We start from the raw sequence: 23,153 nt of genomic DNA, 5'->3' as shown, positions 1-23,153 counted from the left end.
TGAAATTTTTTTTTTGTCCTTTTTTTGTCTTTTCCAGGGCTGCACCCACAGCATATGGAGGTTCCCAGGCTAGGGGCCCAAACAGAGCTGTAGATGCCGGCCTACACCACAGCCACAGCAGCTCGGGATCCGAGCTGCATCTGCCGCCTATACCACAACTCATGGCAATGCCGGATCCTTAACCCACTGAGCAAGGCCAGGGATCGAACCCAAAACCTCATGGTTCCTAGTCAGATTCGTTAACCACTGAGCCATGACAGGAACTCCAAGAACATCTATAGTTTTATTCAACAAAATGCCTTTGCCCATGAACATTTTAATTGGTATAATCATTCTTGAGTATGTAGATATTTGTAGGACATTCAAAGCTTCTAACTTACACTTGGATTTCCAACCTGAAGAAAAACATGAAATCGTTGCTCCATCAAGATTTGCAATAAATGCGAGACAGACAAATAGACACAGAAGATCAAGTGGAATGCCTTTCAGCTTGTGCATTTCAGCCTTGCCATTTCCAAGCTCTGTTAACCCCAGGCAAGTAATTTAACCTTTTACTCAACCTCAATTTTTTTATCTGTGAAATGGGAGGAAATAACAGTGCCTATTTCTTAAGGTTACTTTGAGGATTAATGAGATGATACTGATAAAGGATTAAGGAACTATCTTAGGCCGTTCGGGTTACAAAACAGTGCATTCACCCATCACTCCAGTCTTTAAATATGTACTCGGAGTTCACAGTGTGCATGACCCTCTGCTGTGAGCTTATTACTTAGACCCCACTTCTGGTCTTCTCCTCAATTTATTTTGGGTCCCTGGGCATTTAACTTGCCATGGGAGAGACTGCTGAGCCCTTTCTTTCTTTCTTTCTTCCTTTCTGTCTGTCTTTCACCTTCCTTCCTTCCCTCTTTGTCCAGATGCACCTGCGGCATATGGAAGTTCTGGGCCAGGGGTCGAATGAGGGCTGCAGCTGCAGTCAAGGCCACAGCCATGGCAACACTGGATCCAACACTGGATCCATGCCACATCTGCAACCTACACCACAGCCTGCAGCAATGCTGGATCCTTAACCCACTGAGCGAGGCCAGGGATTGAACCTGCATCCTCAAAGAGACAATGTCGGGTCCTTAATCTGCTGAGCCACAATGAGACCTCCTGAGCCCTTTCGTTTAGTAAGTTTAGTGGGATATATAGCCATTGGGCTCAAAACAAAGTATGCCATCCTTCCCTGAAGCTAGGTTTGACCATGAGACTACATTCAGGCTAAAAGGAGATGAGTCAAGGTTATGTGCATGGCTTTGGGGTTATCTTCTTTAAAAAGAAAAGGGCTTCTCCAAATTTCTTCTCTCCGATCTCATTCTCTGAGAAGTGACAATGGCTCGAACGACCCTGGAAGCCACACGTTGAAGATGGCAGAGCCATTCCACCAGCCCTGGACCACTCCTTTCCAGGCTGTTAAATTAGAGGAAAACAAACTTCCATCATGCTTAAGCCACTGTGTTTGGGGGCCTCTTTGTTATAGCAGCTGAGCTTTTACCTTAACTAATACAATTGCCTACATGGTTGTCCTTTGCCATGTGAGTGGACTCAGGATTCAGTGCAAACTTTTAGAATCCTGGTACTGATGCATCTTTTGTTATACCTAGAGCTGGCCTTCAACTGGCATTTGTTTTCACCCTTTCCAATCAGAGTCCCAGACTGAGTCCCCTGTGTCCTCCTCTGCAGTGACTTAAACCCAGAGTTCTCGCCCAAGGGACAAATAAATGTTGAAGGACAGATGCCACTGGCAATCCTGATACGAAGATGCTGTCATAGCAACAGAAGGACCATGATGACGATCAAATATGTGAGTAACGGAGGACCACTCGGCAGCTCTCTGACACATCTTTTGCTTTTGGTATAGTCCCCAAAGAAGTCCTCCAGACATGCAAAAAAACTGTTTAAAGAGAGGGTTTGAGATTGAATCAATAGATTAGAAAGTCTTTTATTTGCAGTATATTGGAGATAAACTTTTTTTTTTTTTTTACAAAGCAGTGCCCAAAATATTAAAGGGTGACAATAGCCACGTTGGAGACGCAAAAGCCACTGTCCTTTGCACCAACATTTTAAAACAATGATTCGTCAGCCAAGAAATGCCATGAAGGCATTTGCAGAAAATTAAAATGATTGCTTCTGACAAGCTTGAATGAAGGCGCCATCTCAGTAGAGGCTGATCAGTTAGAAACGATTCACAAATATTCCCTGGAGATCCTGGCTGTGTTTTAAACCAAGACAACACAGCGAAGAAGTCAAAGGCTCTGGCTGTGAATAAACAGGCATCGGAAAAGGTGAGCCTGGCAGCTGTTTATGTGGGGTGACTGAGGACTGAGCCCTTTTTCTTCGGATTTGTCCGTCTCACATGTGTCAGTCTTCCTTGCATTAAACCACTGTCCTCTACATCTTCCCATAAAGGGACAAGGCATCGTTTGCAAATCAGATTTGAGAGTCCAAAAAGCCTTTGTCTGGGAAATTTTACCACCATCACTATCAGTAAATCCACACTGAGCACTATAATGATTAGTCCGAAGGACAGGGGATCAGGAGTCAGGAGCCCGAAGGCAGAGCCGAGATGGAATTTCAGGTGCATGCAACTTGCTAGGTGTTTTCACCCTTTCGCTCTCAGGAGAAGGCGAGTGAGGAGGGGCAGGTTAGGGCAGGAAAGGGGCTAAAAGCAAGGATGGGATCTCGGCTGGACTCCAGCTCTAGCTAGACCTGTGGGGAAGCTCTGATGCATGAGAGTTGGTTCCACCGTTAGGCAAGGGGGCGGGCCCTTTGTCGCTCTGGACAATTCATTCCCTGGCTGCCAGCTGCCCTGGCTGGGGCATGATGTCCCAGCAAGAGCAGGTGTGTTGTGGTTTGGTCTCCTGAGCAGAGATTCTTAAGCTTTGCTGTGCATGGAATCGCCTGGAGACCTTTAAAAAAATATATACCACTGTATTTGTATTTCTTGCACACACAGACATTGCAGTTTAAAGAGCTTTTGCCTGAAACTCCCCCTCTGCTTGTTCAAGATGCATACACCCTTCCTCTGGGCAGCTTTTCTGAAGCCCTGCCTCACGGTGGGTGAACACATCAGCTCTGCTCTCTTCTAGACCCTTCGTGTCTTTTGGTGACAGAATCCATCACCCTCTATGGAAGTTGTCTTTCTACCCATCCACCTTGTCCATTGGACTGGGCTCTCGAGAATGTGAACAGGTGTTTGGTTGGTTGGTTGCTTTTTTATAGCTGCACCTGCAGCATATGGAAGTTCCCAGGCTAGGGGGCGAATTGGAGCTGCAGCTACCACCCTACACCACAGTGTGTAGCAATGCCAGATCCTTAACCCACTGAGCAAGGCCAGGGGATCAAACCCACATCCTCATGGGTACTAGTCGGGTTTTTAACCTGCTGAGCCACCATGGGAACTCCTGCGAAGAGTTTTAATTGGTCTCTCTCGGCCTCTATTACAATGTCTGGCACAGAGGACAAGGCCAGAGGTGGTTCCATCAACAACTGTGACTTTTCAGATGTGTGAGCCAGACACAAATGCTCCAGGGCCCCTGAGCAGGAAGCTGTTTTTCAGGGTTTGAGCAAGCTCTGAGGAAAAGGTGGAAATTAAACAGGATTCAGAAGAAGAAAAAGGAGAAGAAGAGGAAGGAGGAGGAGAAGGAGGCGGGAGAAAGAAAGAAAGAGAGAGAGAGAGAAAGAGAGAGAGAGAGAAAGAAAGAAAGAAAGAAACAAAGAAAGAAAGAAAGAAAGAAAGAAAGAAAGAAAGGAAAGAAAGACTCATAATGTGCTCATTTCTCAGTCTGTCTAGAATCCTGAGGGTTCATTTGAAGCTGGTTGTGGGGGTCGGTAGCAGGACGGAAGTTGGAAGCACCAGGGGTCTACAGTGCCCCTCTCAGCAGCCTTCCAGAAGGACTACGTGTGGTTTCTAGCACATGTCGTAAAAACTGCTTTGGAAAGAGCTCTTACCTCTCCTGTGGTTGCCTGAAAATCCCCTCTCAGCTCCGGCCGGCCTTCCTCTCAGGAGGTGTCTGTCCTTCCCCCCCACTCACCGTGTTAATGAATCCTGAGTGAAACAGCGGGGCCTGTGGGCACGGAGCCACTCCGCCTGGCCGCGATCAATGGCCCTACTGTGCCAGCTGAGCATGCCAGCTGAGCCTGACAGAGGGGCTCTGGCGCTTACACGGAGCCTGCATGTGACCGGGACATGGACGAGCGCCAAAAACCCAGCTGAGGTTCATTGGTACCGAGAGAGAGAGAGAGAGAGAGAGAGAGAGAGAGAGAGAGAGAGAGAGAGAGAGAGAGAGAGAGAGAGAGGAGAGAGAGAGGATGGTGGCGGGCAGAGGCAGAGCAAGAGGGCCCCGCAGGCAGCCGTGCGAGGCCTCGCCCTCTTAACTCAGAGACTGGCTCACCCACTGGGAGGATGGCCTCTGAGGCTCCTGGGACACAGCAGGGCAGCTATCTAAGCGTGTCCTTTTCCCATGCAGAAAGGTTACGTCTGCCTTTTCCCAGGTGGGCTTCAGGATGCTCCTGGATTTGCCCTTTCATCAGGTGGCTTTCTGCGACAACACTTGAGATGCTCCAACGGCCCCGAGCCCCAGGCTTTGCCATCGGGGCCCTGGGTGTGCACAGGTGTGTACCTTTCCCGTCTCTGAGGCGCTTAGGAATTCGGCCTGGATTCAGATCCTGGCTATGTGACTTTAAGCAGATAACTGGCTTCTTTGAACCCTGCTTTCATGGTCTGTATAACGGAGGTACTAAGAGCCCAGGCTTATTGTGTTAACTCAAGATTGGCCAGGCAAAAACATTTAGTTGTTCCTACCACATCATAAAAGATTTAAAATGTTGACATTATTTTTGCTGTTATCAGTCTTACAAAATGGACCGTCTTTGCAAGTCTAAGTAAGAGACTGCGCTAAGTTTTGAAGACAAAAAGGCAAAGCAGACCTAGTTCTAAAGAATTCATGGTTTACAGGGGCAGATGTATTCGAGATCCCTAAACAGAAGACATCTCATTTGACACTGGTTCACCACTAGCCTACACTGCACCTTTATGCGAATTAGAAAAATAGATGCTCCTGGATTTTAGACCCTTGCCCTCTTGGGCAGGTGACCTTGCTCAATGAGCAACATGAGCAACTGTGCATAATGACTATATGGGTATGTGCTTTGCCAGCAGCATTAGCAAAACTCGGATTCTTGTATTTGGAGTGGGAAAAATAAATAAATCTTCACAGGGAAGGTGGCATCTGAGCTGTGTCTTAAGCAATGAGTAGACTTAACGAACCTGGCAAGATGTGCCAGCAAGGGCAGTGAAACAAAGGCACAGAGGCATGGAAGGGGTTGGTGACTTCAGAGGCTAAAGAGCCTGGTGGGACCAGAGTGCGATGAACCCCTGAATGCCACGCAGAAGAGATTGGTTTTTTGTCTCTAAGCACTGTGAGCTCATGATGAGCCCTTGCTTTCTGGATAATGGAGATTTGTATTTCTAAACAGAGAGCGGACCAGGAAGGCCACACTCTGGACCCTGATAAGAGCAATAAAGATCCAAAGCAGGTTGTGATGGAGGAGAAGCCAAAGCCAGAAATGCTACAGAGGAAGACGCTGCAGGACTTGATGGGCAACTTTCTGCAGACATAAGGCATATGAGTCCAAGGGGAGGCCAAGTCATCCAGCCCAGGAGGCCTGATGGATACTGACGTTGCAAGACAGGGTTGGGGGTGGGTGGGGCGTGGCCTGAGGCCAGGCAAGGACTGGGGTTTGGAGGAGCATAGAGTTTGAGGTAGCTGTAGTACCTCCAAATATAGCCATGGATCGGAAATTCCGGCAAGGATCAGAGCACAGATTCAGAAGTCATCGGTTCACAGGGCGGAACTGAGGCAGTGGGGATGGATGAGATTCACCAGGGAGCGTATGTATTGAGAAGAGAAGAAAATCCCGGCAAATATCATGGAAACACTAATAAAGGATTAGGAGGAAACACAAGAGACAAAAAGGAGGGGAGGAGTTCCCGTCGTGGCACAGCGGAAATGAATCTGACTAGGAACCATGAGGTTGTGGGTTCGATCCCTGGCCTCAATCAGTGGGTTAGGGATCCGGCGTTGCTGTGAGCTGTAGGGTAAGTCGCAGACATGGCTCGGATCTGGCTTGGCTGTGGCTGTGGCGTAGGCTGGCGGCAACAGTTCCAATTCGACCCCTAGCCTGGGAACCTCCATATGCTGAGGGTGCAGCCCTCAAAAGACACACACACACAAAAAAAGGGGGGGGGGAGGGGGCCCCACACGGTGGAGAAGAGCCAGGAGAGAGAATGGAAGGAGAGAAAGACATTAGGGCAACCACAGTTCTGGAAGAATAACCTCAATTGGGCTAAGAGCTGCAGAGAGTTCTAGCAGCATGTCTGAGAAGTAGCATTTAGGAATTTGTGGGGACCTAACCAAAGGTATTTCAGTGGGGAGGGAAAGTCAGGAGCCACACGAGGATGGGCTGACGTGTGAATTTAAGGGAAGAAAGTGGTGGAAGGAATAGAGACTATCTTTTCAAGGATCTTAGTGAAGAAAGGAAAAAGATGTGTGACAATGGCTTGAGGGGAGGACAGGGTTTATTATGATGAGTTTGGAGATACATAAGAGAGAGTCTACTAGAAATGGATTGTATATTTCTGCTCTAGGTGGAAGAGAAACTGGAGACCCTTTTTTGGGTCTTAGAGAAACAGCCATTTTTGTTTACCTTTGGGTTTCAAGTCTGGGCTTCTACGATACCAATGCAATTGCAAAATGGGATGCTATTTTCATGTATTTTTCTAGTGGGAATAGTCATCAGCAGTCAAATCTAGGATTTTTGAAATAAAATATGAATTTCTAATATTTAGGAGAAGGGGAACATACCAATATTTATTGCACATATACTAAATTCTATTCCATGGGCTAGAAGTTTTATGTACATCACCTAATATAAATCTTCAGAATCAAGGAGTTCCCATGGTGGCTCAGTGGGTTAAGAACCTGACATAGTGTCCATGAAGATGTGGGTTCGATCCCTGGCCTCGCTCAGTGGGTTAAGGATCTGGTATTGCCGTGAGCTGCAGTGTAGGTTGCACCTGCAGCTCTGATTCAGCCCTTAGCCTGGGAACTTCCATGTGTTGCAGGTGGTGGCTGTAAGAAGGAAGGAAGGAAGGAAGAGAAAAAACCCCAAACAGAATCACTCTCTGATGTAGGAAAGTATCTCTCAGAACAGGGGTTCTTAACCTTGGGAAGTATGAAGCTCTTGATATTTTCTTATATGTTCTATGTATGTAAATATGGCACTTAGGAGAGTGTTCCTAGCATTAATAAGATGATCAAAAAGCCTAGAAACTGTCGACTTGGATGCCTGTTCATCCTAAACACAGAATAAATGGTAATGAGCATTTCTTTCTTTTTGTTCAACTGATGTTTTTCTAGAGGAGTTATTACATCTTATACGCCTTTTGTACCTGGCCCCCCATGGTCTTGAGCAAGTAATAGGCTCTCGGTACTTACTGATTAATTAATAGGCTCTTGTGCCTACTCAAATATATTTCTAATCTAGAGAAAAAGAGAACCTTTCACTTTCAACCTATAGCTGATATCCCCTCTTAACAGTGTTCCAGCAACAAGTTAGTTGAGCCCTCAAGAAAAAGGTGATAAAATTGTGGGGAGCTATTTGTGCTGGAAATTTGCATCACATGTTTCCTATGAGATATTTGATTGTATATCAAATAAAAAGGACATCTGCTGCGCATCTGTATTAGCAGCTACCACCAGGAGAGCTTATGCCAAGATACATAAGCAACGTAGGGGATGGATCTGAAAGAGAATCAAAACCAGAGAAACAACCCATGCTGGCATGATGAGCTTCTCACAGATGACTTCCGTCATAAATGGTACGTATTGAAGGCTAATGCAAAAAGAAATGACTTGGAAAGGTCTACTGCCACTGTGCTTATCAACTCGTGATACAGATGCCTAAGAAAAAAGCACTTATGCTTGTTGAGGATGGGTCCAAATGAAAGCGAGCAACTGCTAAAGATGAATACTTGCTATCATTTAAGGATTTTCATCTCACTTTATAGCCCATTAAGAATTCATGGAAATTAGTGCATTGTCAAAAGCTTGCCTGTTCAGTGTTTATGAGAAATTTTACAGATTTAGTGTGGTTGTTTATAGACACATGCAATAAAAGCAATAATAAAACTGCTATTTTTATTTGCATATGCTTTAAATAACTGAAATAATTATGCATCTACCCATGTTCATATGAATGCGTGTATGCTCAGACACACACGTCTAAATGTATCTATCTGCATCCGTATAAAATATATGTGTGGAGATATAGGTTTATATTGTATATACACACACACACATAGTATCTAGAACACGGAGTCTCAATAATCTACATTATAGGTCGGTTTAGCCTGAAGGACACATCTGTTGTATATTCTAAAATACTCCCGCACCAAAAAGACCACAATTTGTATTTGGCGCCCCTATCTTTCGAGACTGAATTAACAAGGGGGTTGATGTGCAGAGGTCACTGTAGGCCTTTCTCATCCTGAACAGAAGCTCTTCATTATCCCAACTTCCACATTCACGATGCTGTCCTGAGAAGCCAAACAATCGTTATATTGTACATGTCACGTGTAAACTTAACGCAAAAGAAGTCACCCATATCCTTTTTTTTTTTTTTTAAGCTTTCTTTTTAGGGCTGTGCTGACGTATATGGAAGTTCCCCACCTAGGGGCCCAATCAGAGATGCCACTGCCAGCCTATGTCCCAGCCACAGCAACACCATATCCGAGCCGCATCTGCCACCTACACCACAGCGCATGCAACACCGGATCCTTAACCCACTGAGTGAGACCAGGGATCGAACCCGCATCTTCAGGGATACTGGTCGGGTTCTTATCCTGCTCAGGCACAATAGGAACTCCATCATGCATATCACTGCATACCTCATCCTAGTGTCTACTCAGGCCCACCTGTCTTTGAAGATCCGTTTATTGCTGATGTGTAAGGTCACTTGACAACATGAGGCCAATCAATTATACAGAGAAACGGCAAAGTCTGTGACGTCTGTTCCATGAAATGAGTGGAAGTGGTGACAGAGACTGCAACGCCAGTGACACAAGAGCACCTCAGAGAGTTTGAACAGTTAGCAACTGAAAAGAGGAAGAAACTGGCCGGGATGCTGACACCACAGAGGCTTCAGGGGGAATTCTTTCAATATCAAGGGATTGATGTGAAGAAAATGCAGGAGGTCTTCATACAGTTTTGCAAATGCGGTTCCCTTCTGGCTCACACCGCAGGGCAGATGCGGTGTCCAGGTTGCTGCTCGTGCTTTCATGACATCTGCTGCAAACTTATTTTAAGCCATGCATTCTTTTTTATGTGTTTGTTTTATGAATTATAGAATAGTAGCATTTTGGGTTTTTTTTTTTTTTTTTCAGGGTCATGCCTGGAATTTCCCAGGCTAGGGGTTCAAGCAGAGCTGTGGCTGCCTGCGTATGCGACCTACACCACAGCTCATGGCAGTACCAGATCCTTAACCCACTGAGTGAGGCCAGGGATCAAACCCACATCCTCATGGATACAGTTGGGTTCATAACCTGCTAAGTCACAGTGGGAACTCCCTAGCAGAGTAGTATTTTATCCTAAATTTTGTTAAACGTAAAATGAAATAGCTTATATAGATTCATTTACAAGGCAGAATCTCAGTCACGCGCCTTTTCTACTCGGTGTTATTAAAACACAGCCAACCTCGGAGCAGATTCACTTCCAAGGCCTTTGACGAGATCCTGGCCATCACATCTTAGATCCCCTGAATCTCTTCATCTCTGCATCTCTTCTAGCTTGGGTGCACTCCTAGTCTCCTTGCATTGCATTTTAAGCTACTGGAATTCTCTTTAAATGTTTCTCTATGCAGAGGTACCAGATCCGTGAGGGAAGGCTGAGTTTCTGATGCTATCTCTGTAATCTCCCATAGTCACCCACACAGCGTCCTGCTTGCAGAAAAGACTCAGTCAATATTTGCACACTGAATAAGGTTCTTTCCATTTATTTCAATGTCCAATGGGGAGTCCTGGGAATGGGCTAGGGTTGTGGCAGGAAGGCCTATTCCTTTCATCACTGTGGGCCTGGCTTCCAAAGCAATGTCAGTCTGCCAGTCTTAATCCCTTTTTTTTTTTTTGGCTGCACCCGCAGCATATGGAAATTCCTAAGCCAGGGATTGAATCCGAGCCATAACTGCAACCTTTACCATAGCTTCAGCCATGCCAGGTCCTTAACCCACTGCACCACAGCGGGAACTCCCTTAATACTTTGCTGTATTTGTGTCTGAAAAGGTTATACAGACATTCTCTCTTTTATGTGAATGAAGCAGAGCAGAGGTCACCCCTGTCTCTGAGATGCCTCAAGAGGATGTAGCTGAGATGGAGAAGAATGGAACTTATAGATGTACCGCTCTGCAGCAACTCTCCGGGATGCGATGCGGGTGCTGGCTTGTATCACGGACCAGAACCCCGCTTCTGTTTCAAGCTGATACCGGCTGGCTGGCTACAGTATACTGAGCACCTACTCCAAGATCTTTAAAAGCACCATACAGCTGAATCCTCATGAAAACTCTCTGAAGGGGCATGAGCTCCGTTTACACACTGGGATGTGGGGGGGTCAGAGAGTTAATGAGTGGCCGTCAGGATCTCACCTAATGCAGCTGTCTCCAAAGACTTCGGTTTTTCTGCTGCACCACCCCGGCACTTACCAGCTTAGAAGATGTTGTAGCAAATTAGAAAGAACTAGTGGCTTAGGGTCTGGAGGTAGAGATTTACGGCGTCATATCATGGCACTCCACAAGCATTTCTCAAATAAATGACTTAGCGTGTTGCTTTACGCTTTGCTAAAATGTACCTTTCAATAATTTTCATTTGCTACCCAGTGATACGCATGTGCCTGTCCCTAAAGCCAGGATCAGCGAAGGCGGGATTTACAAATCATTTTACAAACTTTGACTACACATTCCCTCCATGCTTCAGACACACAATTATGAAGTGGGAAAGTACTTTGAATCCACCTTCCTCATTCAATGCATGAGGAAGCCGGGTCCTTTGGGAGGGCACACTGAGCTTGTAGAAGGCAGAGTCACACTCAGAACCCAGGGAGTCCAACTCTAAATTTGCTCTTCTTGTACATGACACTTGGCGGGGAGATGGGTAGCTCAGCTGGGGGTTTTCCTGTCCCAGTGCCATTGCACAGTCTGGAGCCTAGCTCCAGACCTGGAGCTTCTCAGAGTGATGCCAAGAAGGGACTCAGCCATAGCAGAACCTCCTGTGCTCCCTGTGAGCTTGCTGCCTTTGGGCAACTCCAAGGAGAGAACGATAAACGGAAGAGCTGGATGCTGCCTCTCATTTCAACCCCGACCCTGAGTTGTGCTCAGGAACCCAGAACTCGGGGATTCAGAGGTGACTGGCCAGCCAGGCATCCCTAGTCTGATGAGAGCACTAAAAATAGAAGCCAATTTGGTGCTTGATGGCAGGCAAAAATAGCTACAAGAGCAGGGTCCTGCCTTTTAGGGCATGTGGCTGAGTACCACCCATCATGAGAGGTTCAAGTACAAGAAGAGAACAGCACGTCACTCGGAGCTTTCATCCCAGGTTCTCCCCATGTGCCATGATACGCCTTGCCAAGCCAGAGCACTGCACAATGGACCAGCTTTATAAACCTTTCCAGGAAAGTCACTCCTACCAGAAGCCATAAAATCATTTCTACCTGCCAGTACCTGTTCAGTGTCTTAGTTAGGGGACTACGCACGTGGTCCAGCCATAGAGCTCCCCGACAATTTCGTTCTCATCTAGGAATTGGCAGACAGCTCTAAGGAAGCACAGGGCTGACATTTGAAAATGCCCCTCACTCCTTCTGAGAGCCTAGAATTACTCTTCACGCTGCAGCCGTTGTAAGCATACGCACAAACCCATAAATTCAAAGTGCAAACACAGTTTGTTTTATACCTAATTGCATCTCCACTTAGGGAAAGGAGTGGAGCCCAGGTTTTGACAGTGCCTTTATCCTGTGTGTATTGACACTGCCTCTACTACTGTACGTAAAATTTGCCATGTTTTGTGAGTGCCTCCATGGCTATCTGTCATTATTTCACTGGCATGTAGAGGGTGTCTGGTTGTATTATAAAATATTTATTAATTTGATGCGATGTCATTCGGCTCATAAGACAACAGGTTACATGTCATCAGTGAGAAAGCTCCTTAAATCTTGACTCCTAGTGTAAAATCACGGGCCAGTATCTAAAATGTGGTGAACCTTTTATTAAATCGAAAGAAGGGAGAATTATGCCTTCAAGTTCAAAGAACCTGAAAATAATACTAATTGCCACCATTTTGGGTACTTAGCTATGTCTCAAACATTGTGCAAATGTAAAAAAAGACACCTCATCTATCCTTTAAATAATCTTTTGATTTTGATAATGAGTTTGGCACAGATTGGCTCATTTTGCAGAAGAGGCTAAGAGAAATAACATAACTTGTCCCAGGTCCAGAGCCAAGGTTAAGCAGAGTCAGATGAGGTGCCTAGGGTGCAAAATTTGAGGCCCTGGTTCCCAGATTTGTGCAAGTTGCCATTGGAGGGGGCGTGCCTCTTCTCACTCACTGGGAGGCCAGACTGAAAATGGTATCTTGTGCTGCTTGAAGAACTGTCCCTAGTCATGGAAAAAGGAATTGATTAAAGCAACGTGAGGATGAAGGGAGAGAATCCACGTGGGGATTCTCTAATGTGTGTGTGTGTGTGTGTGTGTGTGTGTGTGTGTGTAAATACGCATGTTCTTTGTCGGGTTCTTTTCCATTATAAGTTATTACAAGATACTCAATATAGGTCCCTGGGTTATGCAGTAAATCCTTGTTGTTTATCTATTTATATGGTAGTTAATTCCACACTCCCAATTTATCCTTCCCTGATCCCTTCCCACTCAGTAACCATAAGTTTGTTTTCTATGTCAGTGACTCTGTTTCTGTTAGTTCATTTGTGCTGTTTTTCAGATTCCACATGTAAGTGATGCCATATAATACTTGTCTTTGTCTGGGTCACTTCACTTAGTATGATAATCTCTAGGTCTATTCATGTTGCTGCAAAGGACATTATTTCATTCCTTTTTTATGGCTAAGTAATATTCTATTACATATATATTTGTGTGCGTGTGTGTATATATATTATATATGTTTATATATGCAACATAACACATCTGCTTTATCCATTCATCTGTTGATGGACACTGAGGTTGCTTCCATGTCTTGGCAATTGCAAAGAGCTGGCACACTTACTTATTGTTAGAGGAAGCCAGAATTACAACCAGAAGTATGTACTTTCCTTACTTCTGCTGCTCATTTTCCGCCTAAACTCAAAAAGGAAATGGAACCAGAAACCACTGGATTTCTGAGTTTCTGTGGGTGAAATGCCACAGCCGCCTCTGATGCTGACATGTTGAAAGAAAAATCATGAGTCACTTTATCACTTTCACAATTTATTCTACTCAGGAGCCCAGGCCCTGGAGTATCCAATTCTCCTGCGATTTCAGAGTTGTTCATCATTTTGAATTAGCACTTATAAATTTACTGATTGTCAACATTGCACTTTTTTTTTTTCAAGGCTGCACCCGCGGCATATGGAAGTTCTCAGGCTAGCGGTCGAATCGGAGCTGCAGATGCCAGCCTATGCCACAGCCACAGCCACACCAGATCCAAGCCATGTCTCGACCTACACCACAGCTCACGGCAATGCCAGATCCTCATGGATCCTAGTCAGCTTCTTGACCCACTGACTAGTATCAACCCGGGAGCCACAAGGGAACTCCAAAACTGTACTTTTATTACGGGCACAGAAATAGGAATGTCTAGCATTTTTATGTGGGTCTATGATTTCTCCCCACAAGATACGAAGCCCAACTCCCTAAACGATCTTGCTCTTCCAACTCATGGCAGTAAATGTGTCACACGGACTTGAGTCTGTTATCACCCATTCATTCCTCATTCGTCATTCAACAAACATTTACAGAGGGGTTGCTGTATCCCGATTACTGTGATAGGCGCTAGAGATAAAGAGTTGAATAAGAAACAGTCCAGGCCTCTGGATCGTAAGCCGATGACACAGCCTGACATGTAAACAGGCAATTTAAAATACTGCCGGTGAAGAAATAAGACGAGAGCAGAGGGAAAGGGACAAGTGGACGGCCCTGGCTGTCTGGAAAGATTTGGCTAAGAGTGGACATCTGAGCCGGAACTTGCAGGATGTCTAGAAGTTTTCTGGGGGAAGGAAGCAGGGGAGGGAATGCCTTGTGTGTTTTATTTGTTTGGTTTTGTTTCATTTTTGCCACCCTGTGGCATATGGAGTTCCCAGGCCAGTGATCAGATCTGAGCCACTGTTGTGACCTACATGGAAGCTGTAGCAATGTCAGACCCTTTAATCCACTGTGGCGAGGATCAAACCTGCGTCCTGGCTCTGGCTGATGAGAGTGGAAAGATGAGGCCATATCAGGTGATGCTTGAGAATGGCCTGATGCCCACAGAAGGAATTTGGCAAAGGAAGGCCACAGTGTTGGGTTTTCTTGGAGGTTTTTTTGTTTTGTCTCTTTTGTCTTTTTAGAGCCATACCCCAGGCATACGGAGGTTCCCAGGCAAGGGGTCGAATTGGAGCTGTAGCTGCCGGCCTACACCATGGCCACAGCAACAGGGGATCTGAGCCTCATCTTTGACCTACACCACAGCTCACTGCAACACCGGATCCTTAACCCACCGAGCAAGGCCAGGGAGCAAACCCACATCCTCATGGATATTAGTTGGGTTCATTAACCACTGAGCCATGATGGGAACTCCCGCTTTTTTTTAAAATAGACTTTCTTTTTAGGGCAGTTTTAGGAAACTGAGAAGAAAGTACAAAGAACCCTCATATCCCCACCCTAAGCGTCTTTCCTGCTGTTAACATCTTACATCCGTTAATGAGCCACCAGAGGTTTGTAAGCAAGAGCATAGTAAGGGCCCCTTTGTTATTTTAGGAAGATACCTGGGATCTGGGTGGTGATGAGACTGGAGTCAGGCTAGGCTCGTGGCAGGAAGACCAGTCACTAGGCGATGGCCCAAGTCCCTGTGACGCCTGAGGCAAGGATGAACCGAGGCTGAGGTGGGAGGGGCAAGAGAGAGGATGGCCTCTCTTCTAGAGACATTCATCGGCTAAGTGCCCAGCAAGATTTGGTAGCTGAAAGTGAAGGAGTGAGTGGGAGAGAGGAGTTTAACTGGGGCAACTGTTCCAGCCATCCATTTATTGCTGTTTCAGCTCCAGATTCACGCCAGTACCTGTTCTGCCACAGCAAACTGGCCTCTCAAAGGATTCCTCCTTTCTCAAGGCATCGGAGGGTGTTGGAGGGATCCTGCAGGAAGAAGGGAGCTTCTCTTGCCGGTGTGGTGTGCCGAGTTGGGCTGCCTCTTGCTGTGCCTCGGGGTCCTGCAGGCACACCGCGAAGCAGGCCCACCATAGGCCGTCCCTGGCTTGGCCGGGTGCCGTATTGCCATAGCCCTGTCCATACGCACGTGACCTCATGCTCATCATGGTGGCCTGACTCCCTCTGTGACCTGCCCATCAGCCTGGGCTCACCTGCACCCCAAAGTGTCGACACCTGCTGTCCAGTGGCAGCTGAAAAGCTCTGGCATGGACTCCCCATCAACATCTCCGCTGTCCATTGGGCTCTGACTGCACCTTCTCCAGTGAGATCTGAACCAGCCCTGGGGCGGAGGACCAAGGTCCACTTTTGTCCTTCCTTTCGAAAATCCTCCCTCAGGGCCGGGTCGCCTTTTTTTTTTTTTTTTTTTTTAATCTTTTTGCCATTTCTTGGGCTGCTCCCACGGCATATGGAGGTTCCCAGGCTAGGGGTCTAATCGGAGCTGTAGCCACCGGCCTACACCAGAGCCACAACAACGCAGGATCCAAGCCGCGTCTGCAACCTACACCACAGTTCACGGCAACGCCGGATCCCTAACCCACTGAGCAAGGCCAGGAAGCAAACCCCCAACCTCGTGGTTCCTAGTCGGATTTGTTAACCACTGCGCCACGACAGGAACTCCCGGGCTGCCTTTTAAAGTCCTCCTTACGCTTTTATAATCACTGCCTCATCCTGGTTTAATATCTCTTATATTAAGCTTCTGCTTTTCAGTTACTATGAGGTTTTGGCCTCATGATGAGACACAGCTGAGAGAGCGCCCGAGCAGACGGTGGCCGTGTGAGACCAAGGGAAAAGCGCACCTCCTGGGGGGGAACGTCATGACTTCCCATTTGCAATTGCTGCATTTCAGGTCCCTGTGGGACTTCCAGGTGGGGAGATCGCATAGAAGATGAGGACGGGAGTTCCCGTCGTGGCGCAGTGGTTAACAAATCCGACTAGGAACCATGAGGTTGCGGGTTCGGTCCCTGCCCTTGCTCAGGGGGTTAACGATCCGGCGTTGCCGTGAGCTGTGGTGTAGGTTGCAGACTCGGCTCAGATCCCGCGTTGCTGTGGCTCTGGCGTAGGCCGGTGGCTACAGCTCCAATTCGACCCCTAGCCTGGGAACCTCCATATGCCACGGAGCGGCCCAAAGAAATAGCAAAAAGACAAAAAAGAAAAAAAAAGAAGATCAGGACAGGGATCTGGAACTCTGGCTGCCGCCGCCGCTGTCTTCCTGAGCACGTGTGCAGTAGAGGAAGTGAGGTCGGCCAAAGACGCGTAGGGTCGCAAAGGTAAGAAAGACCTCAAATGGAATCCCGGGGGTTCCCAGGGTCAAAGGAGGGGGCAGAGTGAAGGAGCCGCTGCAAAAGACGCGAGAGGACCAGTCCCAGAGCTGGAAGCAGAAGGGACGGTGAGATGTCTCAGACCACCCCACGGAATCAGCTCGTCTTCAGAGGGAGCCTGGACGTGCTGGATGTTCTCAGGAACAGCAGCCCCGGGAGCGCAAAGATGGGTAGGATGTAAATTCCTCCCTTCTGTAAATGCTCCCCGTTTGGTCAGAGCGGTGTATTACTGCCTTTTCTTCACTGCGACACATGCCCCCAGCGTCACAGCTCTGGGTTTCTCTGAACTGTCAACATCACTCAGATCCCTTGGCTCTGGAGGCCCTGAGATCCTCTCTGACATCAAGAAGGCGCTGGGATAAGGGTGTGATGCATTTTGCTACTTCAGAGGTGGACTCTCGAAAGGATGCTGGAAAAAGAATCCCACCCTTAAGGAGTTCCTTCGGACTTAAGGGTGTGCAGAGCGGATGTGGAGTGAGTCAGGTGCCCCTGGCATGATCTGAGAATGGTCTTCTCATTCAGACAGTTCCTGGGGAGATGTGGTTTCAGATGGAAGCTGCTGGCATTTGATCCATCAATCGTACCAAGCTCAGAGCTACCCCGAGCCTAACTGGCGCACAGCTCTTGGATTTGTAACGTAAGGGTCCTGGGACTCAGAGCGCAAAAATTTGCATGTGGTTTTGGACAATTTACGTGCCTTTGGGACACTTTTGAAAACTCAAGGTCGACGTGCCTGGCAGCACGGCTGCATAGACAAGCCTCCTGACAAGCCTTTGGATCAGGTGCTATTCTGTATTCTGCACAATCTCTTTCCACTGAGACCCAGGGAATCATCTTCTGTGCTCTTATCAGAGGAGGCCATTCGATTTTTAGATTTTGGTCCTGTGTCTACATGGGGTTTTCCAGTAGGAAACTCTGTATCTGTCTGATATGCTAAACTATGCTTCCTAGGGGTTGCGGAGACAGATATAAAGCCTTGAGAAGTAGGACGGAGGCATCCTATGAAATGGATTGGTGATGGTTCCCAAGGCCAAAAAAAAAGCCCTCATCATTTCTTGACACATAAGGACTAAGCATAAAGTTTTTAAGGGAGAAAGCACGCTCCTGGGGTGGGGGAGGTGAAGGCATGGCTGAGATACTCAGCGTGGACCGTGCCTGCATCCCTGGCTTCCCTCCTACAGGAGCATCTCCCAGGTTTACAGACACGTGCACAAGAATGAGCAGCCAGAAAAGCCTTTTCAAAACCAAACCACCAATTCTTCCTTTGGATGAAACAGTCTGTACGTGGACCACCTAGGACGAAATAAAATCCCTCACACAGACCCTCTGATTAATCGTAGAGATAGGGTCCCCTGAAAGCCTGGCCCTATCAACTCTTGAGATTAAACACAGTTGAGGGAGGTCAACGCTTGTAAAACGTCTCTTTGTCCCCACTGAGGTACTTTCCTCTGACTTTCCTCTCTCACCTGTTGGTTTTCAGGTAGTTTACAGAACTTTCCCGGGAGGATTTCGCAGTTGGCGGTGGAGGCCAGCTGCCGTGAAGCATGTGGAGGTTATTTTGTGAGTCTGTTTGGAAAGGGGACTAGAGCCATGATAAAGATGCCTCTATAAACCCTTTGAGAAATACAAAAACTCAAAGGCTGCTGTTCTTCAACCAACAGGCCTATGGGCTTTGTGGATTTCGCTTTTTAAACAAAGGCGCATTTCTTATACCTGGAATCTGATATTGATGGCCCATCTGCAGAAAAGAAACAAACTCATGGACTTGGAAAACAGACTTGCGGATGCCAGGCGGGGGGGGAGTGGGCTGGGCTGGGAGTTTGGGGTTAGTAGATGCAAACTATTGCATTTGGAGTGGATAAGCAATGAGATCTTGCTGTAGAGCTCAGGGAACTCTATCGAATCGCTTATGATGGAACATGATGGAGGATAATGCGAAAAAACGAAAGTATCTGGATGTATAACTGGGTCACTTTGCTGTACAGCAGAAATTGACAGGACATTGTAAATCAGCTATAACAAAAATGCTTTTTTAAAAAGCCCCGTTTAAGTCTCTCATAAGCTCTGAACCTCACTTTCGAACTAAAATAAAACAGCAACAAAAACAAAAACAAACTTGGGCGTTCCCTTCGAGGCTCAGCAGTTAACGAACTGGACGAGGGGAAGCGAACCTGACTAGTATCCATGAGGATGCAGGTTCGATCCCTGGCCTCACTTGGTGGGTTAAGGATCCGGTGTCACCGTGAGCCATGGTGTAGGTCGCAGACGTGGCTCGGATCCTGTGTTGCTGTGGCTGTGGTGTAGGCCGGCTGCTACAGCTCCGATTCAACCCCAGCCCGTGATCTTCCATATGCCACGGGTGCAGCCCTAAAAAGCAAAACAACAACAACAAAAAACAAATAAACAACAAACCAACCAAATAAAAAAAAAAACACAAAAACAAACAAAAAACCAAAAAATGAAAACAAAAACCCCCTTGTGTTACATCCTAAAAAAACAGCCACATTATTATTTAACATATGTCGCCCTCTAGCAGATGACTCGGTATTGCAAGAACATTTTATTCAGAACATTTTCCACTACCAGCTCCCTGGCATAGACACGAGGTCTGTGAATATCCCTAGAGCGGGTCTGGGAAGACGTGCAGAAGAGAATCCGCCTACTCCTCCCTCTTGGCTGGCCCAGGCCCCCAAATCTTTGCTGCAAAGGCTGACCTGGGCTCTCCTGTACACAGAACTAAAGAGCAGATGGGTCAAGTGAGATGAAGCAGCTCCATTCCCAGAACTCACGGCCACAGCCAGTAGAAGGCTGCAGAGCGTGTCACCGCAGAGCTGGATGGCTACTGAGGACAACTGGGATCTAGAGAGGAGAGGCTGGGAGAGATCACAGAGGGTCTTTTGTTTTGTTCAAAGTGGGGGCATCATGAAGAGTCTGGCCATGGGCATGTGTGAGTGGCGAGCTGAGATGCTACCGGGCATAAGTTCTGGGGAAATTTTAAGTACTCATTGGTGATATCTGAGGGAATGCTCTCAGGCCTTGGCATGGCACCCAGGATGCCCTTCCTCTTGCTTTGGGCATTGGTCCATTTCGAAAGCAGACTGGGGGATACCAAAGGGGAAAGAAACCTTGGGGAAGGAATAAACTGGCAGCTTGGGATTAATTCATATCCACAGTCATATATGAAAGCGATAACTAACAGGGACCTCCCGTATAGCACAGGGAGGTTGACTCAAGGTCATGTAACAACCTATATGGGAAACAGTAGCTATGTGTATTGTACAGCTATTCAATTCACTTTGCTGTACACCTGAAGCCCATACACTGTACATAAACGCAATCCCAATAAAATTTTTTAAAAATAAAATGTGAAAAAAAAATGACTCTCATGAAGAGTCCACATGGCAAACGGATTGAATGGTCACTGAACTTGGAGGGGAGGCGTGGGTCACTGTAGCTACATTGAGCTATTACTGATGAGCAGTCTGTTCTTAGCTACTAGTAACACTCTTTAATCTGCTTATTCTGAAGACTTTGCAGCAGGCTCAGTGTCATGCCTTTCATATTTTAAAATGCCCTTCCATGTTCAACGAGCGTGATGACAAAAATACATTTACAACTAATTACACCTCCATGTAATTCTATATCTCGTAACTCGGCATTCGCGGATACAGGAAGCCATAGCTATTACGACAATAGTTCCTAATGGCCTGGAAATGTGACTTCATGGCAGCTTCATTTGACACTATGATATAAATAGTGACATTGCTATCATTTCAGGATCATTACACTGTGAGAAAGAATAGGTTGCATTTAAAGTTATAGGAGAAAGGTCACCAGGCTCCATCAATATCAAGACAGTGGCCAGAATGGTGAGATGATGGGAAATAGCATGAGATGGAACGGTTGAAAAGGCTGGAGGAGGAGTTCCCATGGTGGCGCAGCGGAAACGAATCCGACGAGGAACCATGAGGTGGCAGGTTCGATCCCTGGCCTCGTTCAGTGGGTTAAAGATCTGGCGTGGTGGCCGGGAGCTCTGGCGTGGGTTGCAGATGCAGCCCATGTGAAGTGGCTGTGGCTGTGACCGGCAGCTATAGCTCTGATTTTTTATTGACATCCAGTCAGGTACTGGGTCCCAAGGATTTTACCTGCATGACGGCTAGGGTCCCACACTGCCTCTCCATCTCTCCTGCCAAGGACTGCTACGTACCAATATTTTATGCCTTTCCCCTTGTCCCACCATCTCTTCTCCTCTCTACACAACCATCTGGCACATTTTACTAAAGTGCAAATCTGAGAGTGTTATTTCCGTGCTAAAGGTCATTCTATGGCTCTTCATGAGTTGTTGGATAAGCGGTCCTCACGTTGCCAAGCAAACCTATCAGGATGCTTCTTGAGATGCTGCTTCCCTGTACACGTAGCACCTCCTCCCTCTCCTTCCTCTGACCACCCTCGGTGGTCCAGCGCCTGGCTGACTTGCAGTAACGTGAAAACACTATTGTTAAACACTGTTTTTATTTTCCATTAGTAGTTCAGATTCATTCAAATGTTTGTTGGTTTGAGTCTTTTTTGTTTTGGCTAAGAGTTAGCTGTACATTTTGAGAAATAACAGGAATTCATTATTGTGAAGTTTTCCAAGACTTCATTAGAGTGGTGAAAGAACCATCATGACGCAAGATTTCGTAGACTGCATCATTTTATGCTGCTTTTGTTTTTTCTGCAGCAGCGTGAGATGGATAAAATGATTATGGGGAATTTGAGATGCTGGACAATAATGGTAGCGCACAGCTAACTGATCCTTTTCCCTTTCTTTATAAACTCCAGTCTTGTTGCAGCAGCCACACCTGATGCAGTCCCAAATTAAGCTTCTTTGTATTATTACAACCACATAAGAATATTTTTTGTATTATCTAAATAAAGCTCCAGAGGAAATTTGACTCCTCTAGTTGGAAAGTATACTCTTAAAGATGTCTGTGAATACTTGAAATGGGATGTGCCTGAAAATTCATGTTGGCTGCAAATTTAGGCAAAGACCTGCAAATTTAGGCTCAGGACAGAGAAACTGCTTTTCTGGATGAAGTTTGTTGCATTGTTGAGCAGAACGCTAATAGTGTTTTCCTATTCTTCCATCAGTATAGTAACACACCACCATATCAGAGAAACTTTTCTCAAGACACTCAATCTGCCAGATCACCAAGAAGACACCGGCCAGGTGGTGGCAGCTCATGCTCACCTCACATCTACCGACACCTAGAAACGTGCGGCTCCTTTGTGAACACACGACCCATCAATCTGACCAGCTAGAAAGACGCCCATCTCACATTTGGGGCAATGCCTCAATGGAAACGTCTATGGACGTAACAGTAAGTTATGGCTTATCTTTGGAAGCTACTACCAAGATGGGTTAGGGCAGCTTGTGATTTTGGTAGATATTTGCTGTGTTAAGTCCTTTTCTCCTGGTGCCCAATTTCTGTGAGCTTCTATGTGCTACTCTGTAAATCTATTTTCTCAAAGAGGGATTTGTAGTTCTTTGCATTTGCTTCTTCATCCTATCATCATTAATAAATATATATGCAGCTGAGTCCAACTAGTATTTCAGGCAGTATAATAAAAAAGGTCTCATTGGGTCAGCTAGTTAAACTAGGTGAATCCCTACATGAAGAATGAAATCTGAGGCATATATTTTAAAGGTTAATATCTAAACCTCTATCACCTAACACCTGTCTTTCTATCTAATCTCTATTCTCAAAATTATCTTTCAAGGCTAAAATCAGAAAAAAAATGTATCCAACGGGTTCCATTACTATTTCTAAAGACGAATATTTCTAGTATTTCTTGTATTACTAATACAAGACGAAGGGATATGGTAAATGTGACTCTTAAAAAAAGTAAAATTAGGAGTTCTTTTTGTGATTCAGGGTAATGAGTCTGACTGGTGTATCCATGAGGATGTGGGTTTGATCCCTGGCCTTGTTCAGTGGGCTAAGGATCTGGTGATGCCCTGAGTTGTGGTATAGGTCACAGCCAACAGCTGCAGCTCAGATTGGACTCCTAGCCTGGGGGGAACTTCCATATGCTGCAAGTGCAGCCCTGAAAAAGCAAAAAAAAAAAAAAAAAAAAAAAAGGAAAATTAAGAAAAGGAGAAATTGAGAGTTAAAACCTTGAGAAGATTCTCTAACAAGGTGGCTTAATGAGCCGGTCAATCCACAAAGAGGATAAGGATGTATCAAGCTGGCAGAGGGTGACACCACTAGCCATAAAGATTATCCTAGTAGTAGACCTTGCTAATGTTTTATGTTCTCCAAGCAA

The 23,153-nt window shown here is 46.3% G+C and overlaps 1 protein-coding gene and 1 long non-coding RNA gene across 10 annotated transcripts in view; one reads left to right on the top strand and one right to left on the bottom strand.

Moving 5' to 3' along the window:
- Positions 1 to 23,153, bottom strand: part of PHACTR1 (phosphatase and actin regulator 1) — a 560,191-nt gene that overhangs the window by 344,229 nt on the left and 192,809 nt on the right. The window lies entirely within an intron of this gene.
- Positions 14,412 to 22,968, top strand: LOC146401184 (uncharacterized). Its single transcript, XR_014809625.1, has 4 exons — positions 14,412 to 14,567; positions 14,626 to 14,828; positions 15,865 to 15,948; positions 18,678 to 22,968. It is a non-coding gene; the product is annotated as an uncharacterized LOC146401184 (long non-coding RNA).

The sequence above is a fragment of the Sus scrofa genome, chromosome 7, assembly GCF_054392235.1.
Source record: "Sus scrofa isolate SSC_HxYL_T2T_F1_AM1 chromosome 7, Sscrofa_HxYL_maternal_Yorkshire_Landrace_v2.0, whole genome shotgun sequence".
Taxonomy (NCBI): domain Eukaryota; kingdom Metazoa; phylum Chordata; class Mammalia; order Artiodactyla; family Suidae; genus Sus; species Sus scrofa.
The sequence above is the reverse complement of the archived record's forward strand: the minus strand, read 5'-3'. Positions and strand labels throughout refer to the sequence as shown.